Raw genomic sequence first — 17193 nt, 5'->3', positions numbered from 1 at the left:
TAGTATAAATATAGATTTTTGGACCCTCCTTTCTTTCTGACAATAATCAGCAGAAACTGGTTCCTTTTAAAGATGGAGCATGCTCCCTCATCTGGTTTCAGGAGCTTGTTATCTGTACGGTCTCTGGAGTAGTTTTTAATTGCAGTACCTTTGAATCATAGCATAAATTTCAGGTGTTCATTGATAAGAATGACATGAGTATGTACTACAATATACTACAATAAGGTCATTGCTAAGAGTCCAGATCTATCCTTGACACCATTGTCTCTTCTCCCCACTTTCCCCACTTCCCTTCCCTTTTGGTAACCACTAGTTGGTTTTCTAGTCCTGATGTTTATTTTTGTGTTATTAGAGGCTCTGTCTTCAACCTTTGTTTGTAAGCTTGGTGCAGACATGATCAAAATCTCTTAGCAACAATCTGTCTATCATGCCTTTTTTTGTAATTCCTGTTTTTGCATCAGAGAGAAGCACAGAAACCAAAAGAGAACAAGCTCTTAGGTCGGAGAATAAAGTCCTGTTTACTGGGTCCTGTGCTGCTGACTGGACCAATAAGATGCCTGTAGGGTGGACTAGACTGACGTATTTACATGCAAAAACACTAGATTTCCTGTTCAAGTATCTTGGGTTTCCAAGGCTTTTGACCTTGTCTGTCTTGCTGAATTTGTTTTAATGCCTTTATCTAATTTCCTAAAAACCTGTTTTGTCCTCTATATGTTGACCTACTTCTCTTCCCTACCTATCAACAAACACTTTACGAACCTTAAACTTGACTGTGACCAACCTGATTCATGTTCTCTGCAAGAGTGATGTGTGTCCCAATTTTCCTTTTAAAACTTGACTCTGTCCTACCTTCTGCTTCTGAGTTGGTGAGACACTGACTCACAAAGGGGAGAATGGCTGGTCTCTGTGCATGAAGAAGAAAGCATTACTGTCATTCAGTAAATGTGTTCTACTTCCTATTGAAGTTCCCCAATAGAAAGCAAACCATCCAAAAGAAAACCTATAACAAAACAATTACCTGGAAAGTGAGTATATTCTTTCTCATGCATTTAGAGGGAGTTCTCAGGAAAAGAATCATTGCTAAAGCAAGATGCCTGAAATTTTCAGACCCAGGGTGTTTGAACGATATAATAGGAATTCAAGCAGAGCTGCTAGATACAGTGTTATTCCTAGCAACTTTATCATAGATTCTCATGTTTGTGTGGCTCATTTTATAAAGCTGTCTTGTTGGAATTTATTCTACCAAGTAGTCACTTTCTTTTCCAATGTATTATTCCAGGTATCTAACCTCATATCCCTATCTTCATCTTTTTTTTTTTTTTTACCTTGTCATCATTCAACCATTCTTTATCTTTCCCATGTGACATTTTTATTGCTCTCTTTAAGTCTGTTGTTTAGCTTGAACTAGACTTAGGACTACCACATTATTTTTTAAAACTGAAGGTGCCATCAGAAATAGCCCCACTTCCTCATGCTTACCTTCTTACCCAAGCTCTTCTCATTTTGCCATTATAGTGAAATAAACATTTCACTACAACAATACAATTTATATAGTATTCCTAGTAATTTACAGTTTGAGGGGATGGGCATGCTTGAAAATAAGCTATAGTATAGGCTAATTATTTATGCCTATACATGTTATAATATAGGTGGCACATGTATCATATGGAAATCGGTATCTTTGTGTATTTCATTAATTGAAGGAAGCTAATGTTTTGATTTCAGTGGTGCATTGTGCCTTTGGAACATGTTTCCCTTGAGCCTTTTCTTAGTGCTGTTTCACCTGACCTCTCTTGACTGGCTGCTGCTTCTGTAGGTGAACTACCTGAAGGCTGCATTTCTTGTTGGAAGATCAGTCTTTGGTAAACATTATTAAGTAGAAATGGCAATGGGATATTAGCACCTAATTGGTAATTTTCCAGAAGAACTAAAAGATCATAGAAAGAGGGCCTCCCCTGCTGGCACAGTGGTTGAGCGTTGGGCTGAGAAGCTGCCCACAGCCTCTGCAGTGCTGGTTCGTTTCCTGGCCACCAGCGAGGGTCCCGCACGGCGCACAGACCTCTCCTGCTGCCCGCTGCTCCCCTCAGCAGTATATTTCATCAGTCTGCCTGTTCTGTTCCCCACTCTGGTGAATTCTCTCACCCTCCCGCACTTCTCACTATACCCAGTGCTTGTATGAATAAATAAATCTTTAAAAAAAAAATCATAAAAAGAGGCAAGACATTTTTGAGACATATGGAAACATTTGAGAGCAAATACTTGTAATAGTAGACAGTGGATTTCCATGCTTCCTTGACTATTAACCTGGTGGCTTGTGTTATTGAATGAATTATGGTTTGCTTAGTCAGTTAATGCTTCACAAGAATAATGAACATTTGATCTGAAAGAGTGGCCTAACTTAACAGATAGGAAATTTTTATTTTAGACATCTGATTGAACATCTGTTGGTGTTTAATTGCATTCATGTCTTTCTAATGATGCTGTGGGCTCCCTTTGGAATTATCTTACAAAATGCTGAATACAGCCATGTGTTAACAAAGGTGCTCTGCTCTCTCAATGGAAGGCCCTGCTCAGAGATGTGATCCAAAATTGACTAAGATCTGCTCTCTGAGTCATGAGCAAATGTAGGGAGATATGGATAGTGCTCTTTGATTACAGCTGTAGTGTCTTAGTGTGGCAACACTACCTAGACCATGGTGATTGCTCTTCATTCTAACTCTTTGAACTGAGTTGCAAGTCTGAAATCTTTCCACTGTAAAACACATCCTCTCAGAAATAAGCCCAGTGGACAGCTAAACATACAGCTTAAGAGCATGAGCACTAAAGTCAGACTGTAAGCAGTTCAGCCTTGGCTTTGCAACTAATCAAATGACATTGGACACAGAATTTGGTCCCTTGAGTCTTCTACTTCTAGGATAAGTACAATTGTATACTTTTTCTGTTTACTCTGTGGAGTTACATGTATGTAAGGCCTTAAGAATAGAGGTTGAGACAGCATATATTCAAGATTTAATTATGATGTATATTGTCTCAAAACTGTCTTTAGTCTTAACACACGCATTTCAACTATTCAAAGTCCTTTCACACTCATAATCATTTGACATATACTACAAGTCATTTTCCATCAAAAAGGTTACATTAGCAAGCTTCATATTCAGTGGGCAAGACTACACCACTTACTTCCATCCAAAGCAAGCACAATGAATATCTTTCACACCGAAAGTTGTGCTGTGGCAAATTTGTTATTTATATAGTCCTGCCAGGAAACATCTCAAAGAAGCCTCTGCTGTCATTAATTGCAGGGTAACTTGATCAGGAATGTATTCCTCACAGTACCTGTCAGGAAGAACCATCATAGTCTGTGTTGTTGCCATTCTCACTGTTGTGAATTAGCTGAGTTGATAAACCTCGAGTTAAGAATCAGACAAGGAAACATTTTGAGGCTTCATGAAATATTGAGTCTCTCTATACTTAAGGGTTGACTCATTCATTGCTCAAGAGCAGGGCAGAAAGAAAAAAAAAAGCTATGCAGTGATCAAATCCTAATACTTGAAAGGGATATCGGGTCATGCCCTTTGCTTATTACACTTTGTTAACTTTTCTAGTCCTGTATTTATTTTGCAGTCCTTATTTATTACACTTTAGTATGTTCTGAATTGCTTTGCAAGAGAAAAAAAAAATACACCCAGGAATGATAACTAACTGGAGGCAATTTAAGTAGCTGGTGTGCTCTGGTATCTGTCAGCTAAAAAATGCTAATAGCATGCTATTCACTTAGAGTTTACTTGTAAGATTAATGGTATGAGATAGCGTACTTTATATCCTTATTCCGTTTATCAGCATGAGATAAGAGGGGAAACGGTTTTGAAAATATAGACATTTTATTGTTAATTTTACTGAGAATATATTTTTCCAAAGGTACTTCTACGATGTTAGCATGGTTCTGACACATTCTTAAGTTTTAAAACTTCAAAATATATATTGATCACAAGCTTAGGAGGCAGAAAGGCAGGGCATTCAAAATAGGTTACCAGAAGCTCTGTTGATCAAGAGGGAAGTAGCATACATGCTTTTTTGTCTGAAATGCAGGCCATGATCCCAGGCCATACTTTTGATAATTTAGACAAGTTAGAGGAAAGAAATATTCAGAATAATTTTTTTATGACCGAAATTAAAATTAGTTCCAAATAGTTCTCAGGCCACCTATAAAAACCTACTGTATATTCTTGTATTTTGATGTTAGCAACATTAGTTTTCTTTCATTTAATATGACATTACCCATTTCTTGAAAAAAAAAAATTTACTGAATTTTTAGATAAGTTAAATCTAAGCCCACTTTGGCATCAATATACCAACAAAGACTTCTTTCTAAAAATTAATATTTAATAGTTTCATTAATACAAATGGCATTTCCAATAAGTCCTTTAATTACATTGTTTCTATAAAAATAAATGAAGGAGTCCTCAAAATTAATGAGTCCTCAGTTGAAACCTAAAGTTTGATAAATATATTTTTGAGGGAATTGTTATAAATACAGGACTAGAAAATTCAAGCAAAGGGCTATGGCAGTGGTATTTGAATTAGTCAATAACTTTGAGAAGATCTTGTACTAAAGTGGATGTAAGGGGAAGCAGACAGTAATGCAAATAAATCTCTTTATGAATATTTTGCAATAATATAAAGATGTTCTGGGCAAAAAGTTGAAATATGTGCTAAATTTAGTATCCTTCTTACTGGGCTGGTGCACATATAACCTTAACTGTACCCTGCTGCTCTTCCTTTCATGGACCTTACATTTAATTATTTAGCTTGTCAATCCATCTGAAACAAAGCCAGCTCTTTTTAAGTTCATTTCTTCCTACCCTGACTACCATCCATCCATGTTACATAGGTCTTACCACATCACTATAGGAAACAGTGTGTTTATATTAGCAAAGGTTGGAATTGCTAAGAATACCCACCAACTCAGTTGGCAAAGTATATGAGAAATTACTTCATCAGCAGCTGACCATGGAGAAGCAGGGCAAGGCGTAAGGAAACTCAGGCCAGGCTGATATTGACAAGTCCCAGCTGGACAGGGTGTGTGTGTGTGTTCTGTGCATTTTATGGGTCTGTATTGGATGTACTAGGCTCTGAGACAGTGGGGATATAAGGTATAGAGTGTTGTGTCCACAGAAGACAATGAAAGGAAAGGACCAGTATGTGAACAATTACACAGATTGGAAAAACTATAATTGGTGTAAGTACAGGGACTACAGGAGCATATAAGAAGGACACCTAACAGTTTCTGATAGGAGAGAAAGGTATTGCTGAAGATGACGATGCCTAAGCTGAGTACTAAAGGATAAGGGAAAAGTGAACCACTGACAGGAAAGCAGTTCTACAGTGTGAAGATTTTTTTTTTAAGATTTATTTATTTATGCATACAGGAGCTGGGGTACAGGCCAGAGATGTGGGGGGTGAGAGGATTCACCAGAGACAGAGTGGGGAACAGAACAGGCAGATTGACTGAAGTACACTGCTGAGGGGAGGAGCAGGTGATACAGGAGAGGTCTGCTGCACCATGTGGGTATCTCCCTGGCTGGCCAGGGATTGAACTCATGCTACAGAGACTGAGAATTGCTTCAGAGTGTGGTGCTAACCCCTTGCACCACCAGGGAGGCCCGACAGTGTGAAGGTCTTTCCAACCATAAGAGATAAATGCACTGAGAATGGCTGTTAGTATCAGTTGGGTTGGAGAGCTGGATGCCAGAGGGCTCAGGATGTGAAACTTTTCTTGTCTTTACTGGGATTAGTTTAAGGACTTGGTATGGGAGCAGGTGGAGCTATTCCAGGAAAGGTCAGTGAAACAAGTGAAAGCAAAGATGGGGAGGCGGGCAAAGAATACTGAAAAAGAAAAACGATTCCCTATTTCCTCCAAGTTGATCCTAAAAATTTGTTTCCTGCTAAGGATTATCATACTTAAATAAAAAAATACTTTGTTGAAAGTATGATGGCCATGAAGAAAATTAGGGAAATTAACTTTAGGAGGTAAGCAGGAAAGAAGGAAATTGAGGCACTATTTTCATTCAACAAAAGTATTGTTAATCATGTGCTATGCGATTAGAGCCATCTGAGTGTTTCAGATACCGTACAAGGCTGGAAACTAAAATAGTTTAAGAACACACAGGAACATGAGTCCAGCAAGGTTGGGGATAAAGGGATGTCTGTGAAATGATCCTATAAAGCACTCTCGTAATTGTCAAATGTGAATCGTGCTAGAAGAGAGAAGTAGCAGAAATTTAAATTTGCACATCAGGAAAGCCTTCACTGAAGGGATGACATAAACTTAGATATAAAGGATGCATAGTTCTCCAGGTGAGAAAGATGTGAGTTTGCTCACATCAAATGTGAAAGAAGCCCTTGTACTAGAATGCTATAAAGGAGGAGGGTGGGTTGGAACATAGTAAAGCAGAGTGTGGAAAAAATAAAACTGAACTAAGGTGGAAGCAAAGACATGTAGAATTATTGCAGAGATTTGGTATTATAATCTAAGTGCAACAAGAAGCTGGTGAGGGACTTGAAGTGAAACATACTAGTCCACTTTAAAGGCTACATGGAGAATGGGTAGAGAGTAGGAAGCAAGAATAGAAGTAAAAAGATCAGGACAAAGGTTCTCTCATAATCTGGACACATTAATCAGTTATGTTATAGTTTGTCTGCCTGCTATGCTTTCCCACTTCTTTGGGGACATGTCACCTCCACACATCCTAGATGACATTATTAGTTTTGATGCCCAAAGGTAGTTAGTGAGAGCATGTCCTCTAGTAATGTGCTAGGCTCCCAAACGGACAATAACTCAAGCAGAATTGATCAGCACGTGATTGTATATGTGGGGTTCACATACACATGGCAGAAAAAAGTTCTTTTCCATTGCAGTAACTATGCTAGTGCTATATAAGCAGAGTGCTCCTGGAGGCCATTTAAAAAAATACAGTCAACTCAGTAGGACTATCCCCATTCCTGGCCAGGACTAGCATGAGTGAGCAAGGCACTCACACCAGAGCCAAGATTGAAGACAGGGTAGGTATTACTCATTTTTCCTCCCATTGAGCTCACATGTTGTTGATACCCTGCTTAAATTTGGTTTAATGTGTACCTGTTTTGCATTAATTTTTTAATGTGACATGAAAATATTATTGGCCTTTCTTACTGAGTGGTTTGAAACTCCCTGAAATCCTGCATCCTAGATAAGTGTCTCACTCAGTTCACATTAGTTCAACATGCCCCGCTCATGTTGGATCTGTTTGGCACTACTACCCTATTCCTGTGCTGCATATGTCCTTGTGAACAGCAGAGCCCACCTTTCATTACACATCTAAAAATGCCAACTATGTCCACAGTGGATATGGTTGATTGGTTAAATTCACATCTATTCCAACAGACTTGCATATTGTCTTCTACTTTAGAAGCCAGAAAACTATAACTATATTCCCCAGGTTACCCTAAAACTACTGAGCAGGCAGGTAATCTAGGTTCTACTGATCTTACAGCTTCATCTAGGACTTGGATGCTTAGGAAGTGAAGGCAGGTACATAGCCATGAGAGAGCTTCCTCAGCTTGACTGTAGAAGCATAAACAATCTCATATTGCTTAACAACTGGGATACATACTGAGAAATGTGTCACTTGGTGGTTTGGCTGTGTGAACCTCATAGAGGGAACTCCCACCAACTGAGATGGTTTAACCTTCTACATACCTGGGCTACATGGTAGATACAGTCTATTGCCTGTGGACTACAAACCCACATGGCTTGCTACTGCACTGTGTCCTGAGGCAGTTGCAACACAATTGTGTTGCAGTTTGTGTAAGTAGACAGATCTAGACAGAAAAGGTACAGTGACAATATGGTACAAAAGATACAAATGGACACTGGTACGGCACTTACCATGCAGGGGACTTGTAGGATTGGAAGTGAATATGCATGAATTGAAGGCCCAGGATATCACTGTACACCGGGTATTACTGTACTGCAGACTTTGAAACCCTGAACTGTACACTTTGCAATGGTGGTTCTAGAGTTTCAGTTAAAATGACCTATTATTTCTTTTGTAAAGTTGAAAATTAGTTAATATTTCTCTTTTGTGGCTCCCTTACTCGATAGCAATTTTTCTCATTCCACCCATTAGGTGCCTATCAATCAGTAAAATATTTCCTGAGTGCTTATTAACTAGACATTGCCATATCTGGAGTAAAGAATAAATAATTCTTAAGAAAATCAGCATTTGGCTCAAGGATAAACATGAGGAAACATCTGTAGTGCCCTGCTCCCACTCCTAGCTCTACCCTTTCCCAAACATGTTACTTACTTCTCTGAGTCTCAGACTCCTCATCTGTAAGCTAGAATAAAACCTTTCTCACTGGTGGATCTGATGATTAAAATATATATATAAGACCTCTGTATTCAGTACTAACCTTACTGTACCATTTTTACTTTATACACTTAAATTGTTTCCTTCTATGACTTTTGTGATAGCTAAAAACATGAATGCATTACATTACTATAATTTCCTCCTTTTAATCCTTATTAAATAAGTTGTTTTCTCTATACAATTTTTTAATTTTTAAAATTTTTGTAAAAAGAAAACTCACAGTTGAGAGATTACTGTCATCCATCTCCTTACCTCATCCCCTTGGAGGGTCTTCAGGAGCTATAACCTGCAAGGGTCTGTCATCTCCTATGGCAACCATACCTTCTTTCGGGATCTTTCCTGAGGAATCTGCTGTCTGCTGCTCTTTTCAGAAATATGTTCATGGTGCTTTGTTTGGTTTCCTTTTTTTTTTTTCTGTCATAGATTTTCTAGTAAGCAGATTATGTGCCATGAACATGCCTATTAATGAAAACATTTTAGTGTTAGGGTCCATGCTTTTGAAAATTTTAAAAAGCATGCTGGAGTTTTCAAAAACTAAACCTTTCCCTGTGAATTTTCCCTACAATTTCCTTTCCGGTTATCTTTTCTTCAGCTATGTGTTCTTATTCTAGTTTACACTCAGTTAATTTTTTGGGAACTGCCTCTAGGAGCTTATTCTTCTTCATCAACACCCAGGTTACAGTTACTTGCTGTCTCAAGGACAGTCTTGTATTTTTGCTTGTTTGTTTTTGGTGGAGAAGAACTGGTGTGTAGGCCAAAGGTGTGCGGAGTATAAGGATTCACCAAAGAGAGAGTGAGAAGCAGAACAGGTAGATTTACTGAAATACACTGTTGAGGGGAGTAGCAGGCGAGACAGGAGGGGTCTGCTGCACCGTGTGGGTCAGCTTCCTGGCCAGGAATCAAACTCATGCCATAGTGGCTGGTGATAGCTTGATAGTACTAAAACTTTAACACCCGCTCCACCAGGGAGGCCCCAAGCAGTGTGTTGTCATTGCTGTGCTTGACAGCCTTGGGACTCCAACTCTCCAGGTCACAGATGGTTTTAATTTGTAGCCTGCAATAGTGTCAAAGAGCAAGATCACTATCCTCTCTGCAAGAACCTTGAAACCAAGCACTGAATTGGCCTTGTTAGGGATGAAATCCTTTTAAACACCCATTTTCAGAATATGGAAATTGCATCCATATCAAAGGTTTGCTCTAGCAGGTGATTTTCCTCCACAACCAGCTTATCTAGAATATCCAAAAACTTCAGTTGCCTCCCATCACCCCTTAAGGCTCATCACTGCTTTCACATTATATAGTAAATAATGAATTGTGGACATTTCAGCCCACCTGGGCAGTCAGATCCAGCCTTTTCTTTAAACATCACAAACGTTTTACTCTGATGGTGACCACCATGGTGCTGAGAGCTAGTGTTGTATTTGGTCTTTATCCAGATCATCAGAAGTTTCTGCATATCTGATGTGGGCCTATCTCAAATTTCCAATGAAGCAGATGCTTTAACAGCTTTTCCTCTTAGTTCTTGTTTTTCAAGATTGTAGCCATGGTGGGCTGGGACTTATCTGCTCAGTGGACAATAACCATCTGTCAACTTTCTAATTTGGGAGTCCTTCTGTAGGGGCAGGGTTGGCACAGAGCAGGTTTTCTGATTCAAGCAGACTACAATCGGTGAGTCCTGGAGCCCTCAGTGGCTTTCTCAGGCTTTTATTGAGCAAATGGTACATGTAGTGTGGCAACCAGGTACACAACAGGCAGGGGTGCTGGGGGGGCAAGGAGGCCTCTCAGCCCCCGGAAGTCTTCACTCTGGGCTTCTCTGGCGTTCTTTCTCCCCTTCTCTCTCCTGTCTCTGCTTTTCCTCTCTTGGTGACGATCTCAATACTCCTCCCATGGCCCACAGAAGTAAACAAGTCAACTTATGACAATGTAACAACTGCAGGTGCCCCATCAGGCAGGGCAATCCTAATGGTTGGAGGGCAGAAAAGCCTGAAAACCATTTACCCTACACCTTCATTTTTGTTTCCAGCCCAATCACCCCTTGTGGTCTCTCACTGGCCACACAAGTAGTGGATTTTGTGTGCTCAGGGGCCATGATGAACAACAGAGCAAGAGACTAAAGCATGAATAAGAGGAAATGATGCTGTCAAGGGTCTCGGTAAACATGAGATGGGCAAGGCTGCCACCAGCATGAAACACTGTAATGACAAGAGGCAGCAGGTGGCCTCCTGCTGGCCAAAATGCCCTTATGTGATGCATGCCCACATGTGAGGATGTTAGGCACACCCTGAACTAGAGCATGCTGAGTCCACTCATGAGGGAGGGAAGGGCTAAGCATCGTCAGGAATAGCCTGTTTCACTAGAAACATCTCACTATGCAATAACACACTGATTTTCTTTTCTGACCTTGCTGCTCTCACATCTGGTTGTTTTGACCTTCTGAAGATTCTGAGAGTTACTTAATATTATTTAGGTGTTTTTTTTTTTTTTTTTTTTTTTGCTTAAACAAGCTGAAAGGGCTCTACTGTACTTACAGAGAGCTCAGTCCACAATGTTGTTGTTTTAGTAACACTTGCAGCAAAGGCACAGCCACACAAATTAGATCCAATGTATGTTTTGCACTTAGAATAAAGAACTAGCCGCAGGAAAAAAAGGGAGGGACTATGTAACATGTTTGCCTGGGAAGAAAAGAGCAGAAACAATATCAAGTTGGGGAAAGCAGTAGTGGCAGAAACACAGACTCTGAGCAGGTGATTTCACTCACTCATGTCCAGACTTCTGATTCTGGGAACATTCAAGACAATGATTTGTGCTGTTTTAAGCCCCTACATTTGTGATAATTTGTAACACAGCAATGGAAAATTTAAAAATGCTTCAGTATTTAATTGACCATGTTTTTTAGTTTTGTCTTAGCAGTACACAAAATAGTGTAGTACTAGAGAAATGATAGTTTTGTGGATTCAAGAAAATGTTGGTTACAGTGATTTAAATTTCTGCATTTTGTTCAGAAGTTCAGTTTTTCAAATTCAACATTGAAAAGCTGAAGCCTTGGGGCAGCCAGTTGGGGTGACAAGGAAGGAAAACTTGAAAAAAATGAGTATTTCAGGGTATTATTTAGGCTAAAAAACGACATCTAAACCAAGGATAAAATACTGGGTAAGTGGGGGAAGAGGTAATGAATAGAAAGAATATCTGAGAATGTAGGTAATTATATTTTCAGTCTATTCTCATCTATAAAATGGAATTTATTTTCTTATTGCACTATAGTAATAACAATATAAAATAACAAGTACATTAATATGTGATGTAATCCAGTGTCCAAAAAATGGTGACTATATTCTGTCATCAAACCCAGTTAAAGCCATGTATGTATGTTCTTGTATTCCAGTGGAGTACACAGTAAATATCTCTCCAGCAAATGAATTCTCCACTTAAGTCTAAGCTGAGTATGGTCCTGTTTTGAGAGACACCTCTGTGAACAGCATGGGGGTATCAAGTCCATGAGTGAGACCATATTTTGAGGACCAGGGTAGCTGGTCCTCAAATTTAGGGTTCCAAATTTAAAATATAGGTTCCTAAATTAAAATATAAGAATAATCTGTGTATTCAATGTCCTTTTATTTGAACAGTTATCCAAAAGTATGTGTTTAAGGCTGTGGTTTACAGGCCAGTATATAAGAATGTTTCACTGGGAAAGACCTTTTTCTCACCAAAAAAGGAAGAAGTTTCAGTAAGTGACTATCCCATCGATGAAAATAAACAAGTCATTTCCTTAAAACCAAGATACTCTAAATGTGAACCCTTTAATTCAAGAAAGCACAGGTTCAACAGAAGCATCATACTGATTGTAAAGTGAGCGACTGATTTCATGGCAGTTCAGTATTCAGAGTGGTGGACATTATCCTTCCTGGGCCCCTCGCTTACATCATAAGCATGTCAGATTTCCCATGGAGGCACAGTTACCTCTGTTGGGTGCAGGTGAATAGACTAGAGCTGTCTACCTTCTACATGTAATATATTTATTTGCAATCAGATTCAGTGTTGGATCCCCCCACTTTGCACAGATAAAAGCATGAATATGTCTGATCTGATTCATAGCAATGCTCACTGCCCACACTAAAGGGCGTGATTGTTCAAAAACTAAGCAATGTAATTAGTTGTTTGAAAATGCATTCTCAAAAACATCTGAAAGATTGAAAAGAATTAGAGAAATGTAGCACTTGTGCCACTGCTGCTTTCCCTTTGCCAAGGCTTGGGTGAGGTTTACGGCCCTACCTACCTCTCCATTCCCCTGCTGTTGAGATCCAACCTGCCTACCATTACTTATGAAGGCGCGTGGGCCTCTCTGGTATCCTGGTGAGATCAGCAGTGGAACCTTTGTTGAGCGATGGGTATCTCTCTAATTGTAGATTGAAGAGAAGAGACAATAGGGGACATCTTATTGCTGTGATACTAATGCCACCCTGAAAATTACTGTGTTTTGGCCTATAAGAGTTAAAATAATAGTGTTAATTAAACCCATATAAAAATAAGAAAAAATATAACCAGTTATCTGAGACTAAGAAGAATGTACAAATCATACCTCCAAAAATTGAGTTTCTTCCAGTAAATTTGTAAATATTCATGAAATTCAATGCTTAAAAAAGATTTTTAAAGTTGTTGAGATATTTCACTTGGGCAATTGAAAAAACCTTTATGAAGTCAAGTCTTTACATTCTCCACACACTCAAGCTATGTCTGTATGCATTTTAAGACCACATGCTTCAAATCTCTTTCCAGAAGTGATAGAGGAGGTCATATTTCTCCATGTATCATTCATCTTGTATTTCAACCACATACCCGTAAGCATTGTAGAGAAATCTAATCTCATGGTATGTTTTGTATGGACAGGGTTAACCAACTGGAACAGGTGCTTAGAAAAACCTCTGTGAAGGCCAATCTAAAATACAGATATAGCTAATGCTATATATAAATCTGTTAAATAAGCTAATTAAAATGTCATTTTTGTACAGGAATTTATGTTCACTATATATATGTATATTACATACACACACACATCTAACAGTTGGCTAGCCCACATGCTCATTTACTTCTGGGGTTTATCATAAAGCTAGTGGAATTCTGACCATTACAAGCAAAGATTTTAAGACTTTCAATGTATCCCATTTAATTTATAATAATCTAACTTTTTCAGAACTCCAAAATCCTTGTACTGAAGAGTACCAACATTCCATTGCCTCCAAATGAACCGTTGTAAGTAAAGTACAAAGGAGAAGCTTATAAGAAAGTTGATATTGAAAGTATTTAATAATCAAGATGGTTTGTATATTCAACACTTAGAATAAAGTCAGTAATGCATACTATACATGCTGTCCTAGAAAAGTTTTGAAATTTAACTTTGATGAATATTTTACTAATGATAATAGTACTAAAACATTTATAGGACATCAACTTATAATATTAGATGTAAACTACTAGTTAAACCAATTCCATTCTTAGCAACCATTTTATAAACAGGAGAAATAAGAATCAGTAAATAAATATACATCATCATCACATAGCTAGCTGATAGACGTTTTGGATTCAAATTCTGCAATTCAGATTAGAAGTTAAGGCTCTTTTCCCTTACACCATATTTATTATGTAGGACTGTTAGGCCTGTATACCAAGAAAAGCATTTTAGTAACTGAAAAACTGCTAATTTTCAATATTTGAAAAAGCACTTTAAAACTCGATTAATTATATTGCCTAGTTTTTGAACAAGCAAGACCTTTGGTGTGGAAAGTGATCATTTATGTGAATCAGATCAGACACACTCATGCTGTTATCTGTGCTAACGAGGATCTAACACTGCTTCTGATTTCAAATAAATACATTACATGTAGAAGGCAGACAGCTGCAGTGCTTCCACCTGCACCCCAACAGAAGGTAACTGTTTCAAGACTCCGGGGCACTATTTGACTCCAAACAAGGGGTATGGGGCAGAGGGTGTTCATTGCTCTAATAAGGAGATTCTGCTGAAAAATAAGTTGTTCACTTTACAATCATGTATGGAGCTATTTCTGTTGCTATCCACTTATCAGAAATTTCTTCCTCTTTCAGCAAGAAAAATATGTCCTTCCCAAGTAAATATTTCAGTATGTTGGCCTTATTCAGTCTATAAAACACAAGCCTTACCAAAAAAAAAAAAAAAAAACCCACACACTTTTGGTAATCCTCTAAGTAAATTAATTACTCCTAAATTTTAATTTTGGAACCCACTAGGAGCTACCCTGGTCATCAAAAGGTCTTCTCACTCATGGACTTGATACCCCCGATGCCCTGCATGGAGGTGTCCCTCAAATCAGGACAACACTTCAGCCTAGACCTAAGTGGCAAATTCATTTGCTGGAGAGATCTTTACTGCACAAGACACTGGATTTAGACACTTGAATACAATAACATATGTACGTAGCTTCAATTACCAAGAGCTTCACAGTCTATGAAGAAGACCAGTGCAAAAATGCAATACAGTGTGTGATCTTGCTGTGTCAGATGCAGTGTTGGTAGGGAGGAAATCCTAACCAATGCTCCTGGGCATGTTTACAATGTCCAGCTCGACTTTTAGGGAAGTAACAAAAACAGATTTAAGATTTTAAGGAGAGGGCCTCCCCGGTGGCGCAGTGGTTGAGCACTGGGTTGCGAAGCTGCCCGTAGCCTCTGCAGCGTCGGTTCGATCCCTGGCTGCTCCCCGGCCACGGAGGAGGGTCCCACATGGCGCGTAGACCTCTCCTGCCGCCCACTGCTCCCTCAGCAGTGTACTTCGGTCCTTCTGCCTGCTCTGCTCCCTGCTCTGGCTCTGGTGAATTCTCTCACCCTCCCGCGCTTCTGACTGTACCCAGTGCTTATATAAATAAATAAATAAACAAATCTTAAAAAAAAAAAAGATTTTAAGGAGAAATACATATTCACTACGAGACACTTAGAATTCAAAGCTGAGGACATTTTATATGATAAGAAGGGGCAAAATATAAAATTGAGGATCTGTAAGTGCTTACATCTTCTCAGCTTTGTGTTTCCCATAGTAAATTAAAAAGATACGGGGTCTGGTAGTCAGCTGAGGCCACTGCAAACTGGAATCCATTTCTATTTGACCTGAAAGGTTTACCTATGTTTTAAAAAGTGTTCTTTTAATTAAAAGCAATAAATCTCCCTTGCTTAAGTGACATTTTCATAAAGGAGGAAAAAAAATCAACCTACATTATGTGAAGAAAAGTTATATAGCAGTGCATCTCAAGAATTCAGGAAGTCAGTTAATAGATGAATTGTAATGTTCTGATGAGATAATGAGAATACAAAACAAACAGAGGGACAGAATGGAATGGCATAAGCAATATTTAAAAAAAATGATTGATCAGAAGTGGAGATGAGAAGAAAAGGATATAGATCTCCACTCTCACGCCTTAACTGATGGTGTATATATCCACCAGCATGTTTTACAAAGGTCCAAATCTAAGTTATATTACAGAAATGTTCAGTCTGGCAAGATGTTTTAAACCAAATCAACAAACATTTGATTTAATATTGTGATTCTGAATCAGATATTTGGCATCAGAAAAATGTATTTTGTGCTAGAAATTGGCAAGCTGGCAATTTCTGCAGTGCCTACAATTGAACTATCCAGTTTATAGACCATGAAACATTCGGTTTAGCCGCAGAGCCAAAATACTTAGTCGATGCCACTTTATAACACAGAATATTGCATGAATAATTATAATTAAGCAATTAGTTCTGTCGCTCATGGCATAGAGTCAGAAGCACAAAGCCTCAAAGTAGATAATCATGTTGCTACATGTAATAAGATGAATTTAAGCCATAGGTAAACACAGGACTGAAATAATCACAAATATCCTGATATAATTAACACTGTATAGGGATTTATAAAAATATTTGAACCAAATCACTCCTTCAAGGTGGAAACTACTCTTACATTTAGACACCATCCACTTAATAGGTGTTCAGTTACCACAGGTTAAGAGCTAGATCCTATGCTAGTAAATTCTGGATACAATTATAAAAACTATCATCTCTGTGTTTATAGTTTATTTTTTTTAAAGATTTATTTATTTATACAAGCACTGGGTACAGTCAGAAGCGCAGGCGGGTGAGAGAATTCACCAGAGCCAGTGCGGGAGCAGAGCAGGCAGAAGGACTGAAGTACACTGCTGAGGGGAGCAGCGGGTGGCAGGAGAGGTCTGCACACCATGTGGGACCCTCGCCTGGCAGCCGGGGAGCAGCCGGGAATCGAACCGGTGCTGCAGAGGCTGCGGGCAGCTTCACAACCCAGCACTCAACCACTGTGCCACCAGGGAGGCCCATGTGTTTAAAGGAGGAAACGAATACTTCAGTAATCACAAAGGTCTATAATTGCAAAATGTAAAACCTATGAAGAAAGATGTGGTAGACAGAAAGAAAAGTGCATCCTCCCCCAACAACATCCTCCCCACAGATGAGACCCTAGAACCTGTGAACATGTCACTTCACAAGGCAAAAGGGACTCTGCAGATGTGATTAACTTCAGGATCTCAGGGTGGTTACATCCATATAGGAGTGACAGGAGGAGATGTGAGGAGAGGCAGAGGGTCAACATCAACAACAGACTTGAAATCCTACACTGCAGGCTTTGAGAGGGAGGAAGGAGCCATGAACTAAGTGAGGGATGCAGGCAACTTCAAAAGGCAGAAAGGTAAAGAAAGAGACTTTCCCCAAGGACCTTCAGAGATAGGCCAGCCTGCTGACATATTGTGCC

The 17193-nt window shown here is 39.0% G+C and overlaps 1 long non-coding RNA gene across 3 annotated transcripts in view; it reads right to left on the bottom strand.

Moving 5' to 3' along the window:
• Nucleotides 1-781: 781 nt before the first annotated feature.
• LOC119232048 (uncharacterized) overlaps nt 782-17193 on the bottom strand; it is an 84766-nt gene continuing 68354 nt past the window's right edge. Inside the window, exons 1-5 of one of the 3 annotated variants that reach the window (XR_008549462.1) lie at nt 12685-12721; nt 10940-11083; nt 8664-8870; nt 3181-3407; nt 782-904 (exon numbers count right to left, since the gene is read on the bottom strand). This is a non-coding gene — a long non-coding RNA (uncharacterized LOC119232048). Of the gene's footprint in view, nt 905-3180; nt 3408-8663; nt 8871-10939; nt 11084-12684; nt 12722-17193 lie in introns of those variants that run through there. The other 2 variants (XR_005121995.2, XR_008549463.1) reach the window with 2 other exon arrangements.

Source organism: Talpa occidentalis, unplaced genomic scaffold (assembly GCF_014898055.3).
Source record: "Talpa occidentalis isolate TD23 unplaced genomic scaffold, MPIMG_talOcc4v2.1 talOcc4.7, whole genome shotgun sequence".
NCBI lineage: Eukaryota > Metazoa > Chordata > Mammalia > Eulipotyphla > Talpidae > Talpa > Talpa occidentalis.
The sequence above is the reverse complement of the archived record's forward strand: the minus strand, read 5'-3'. Positions and strand labels throughout refer to the sequence as shown.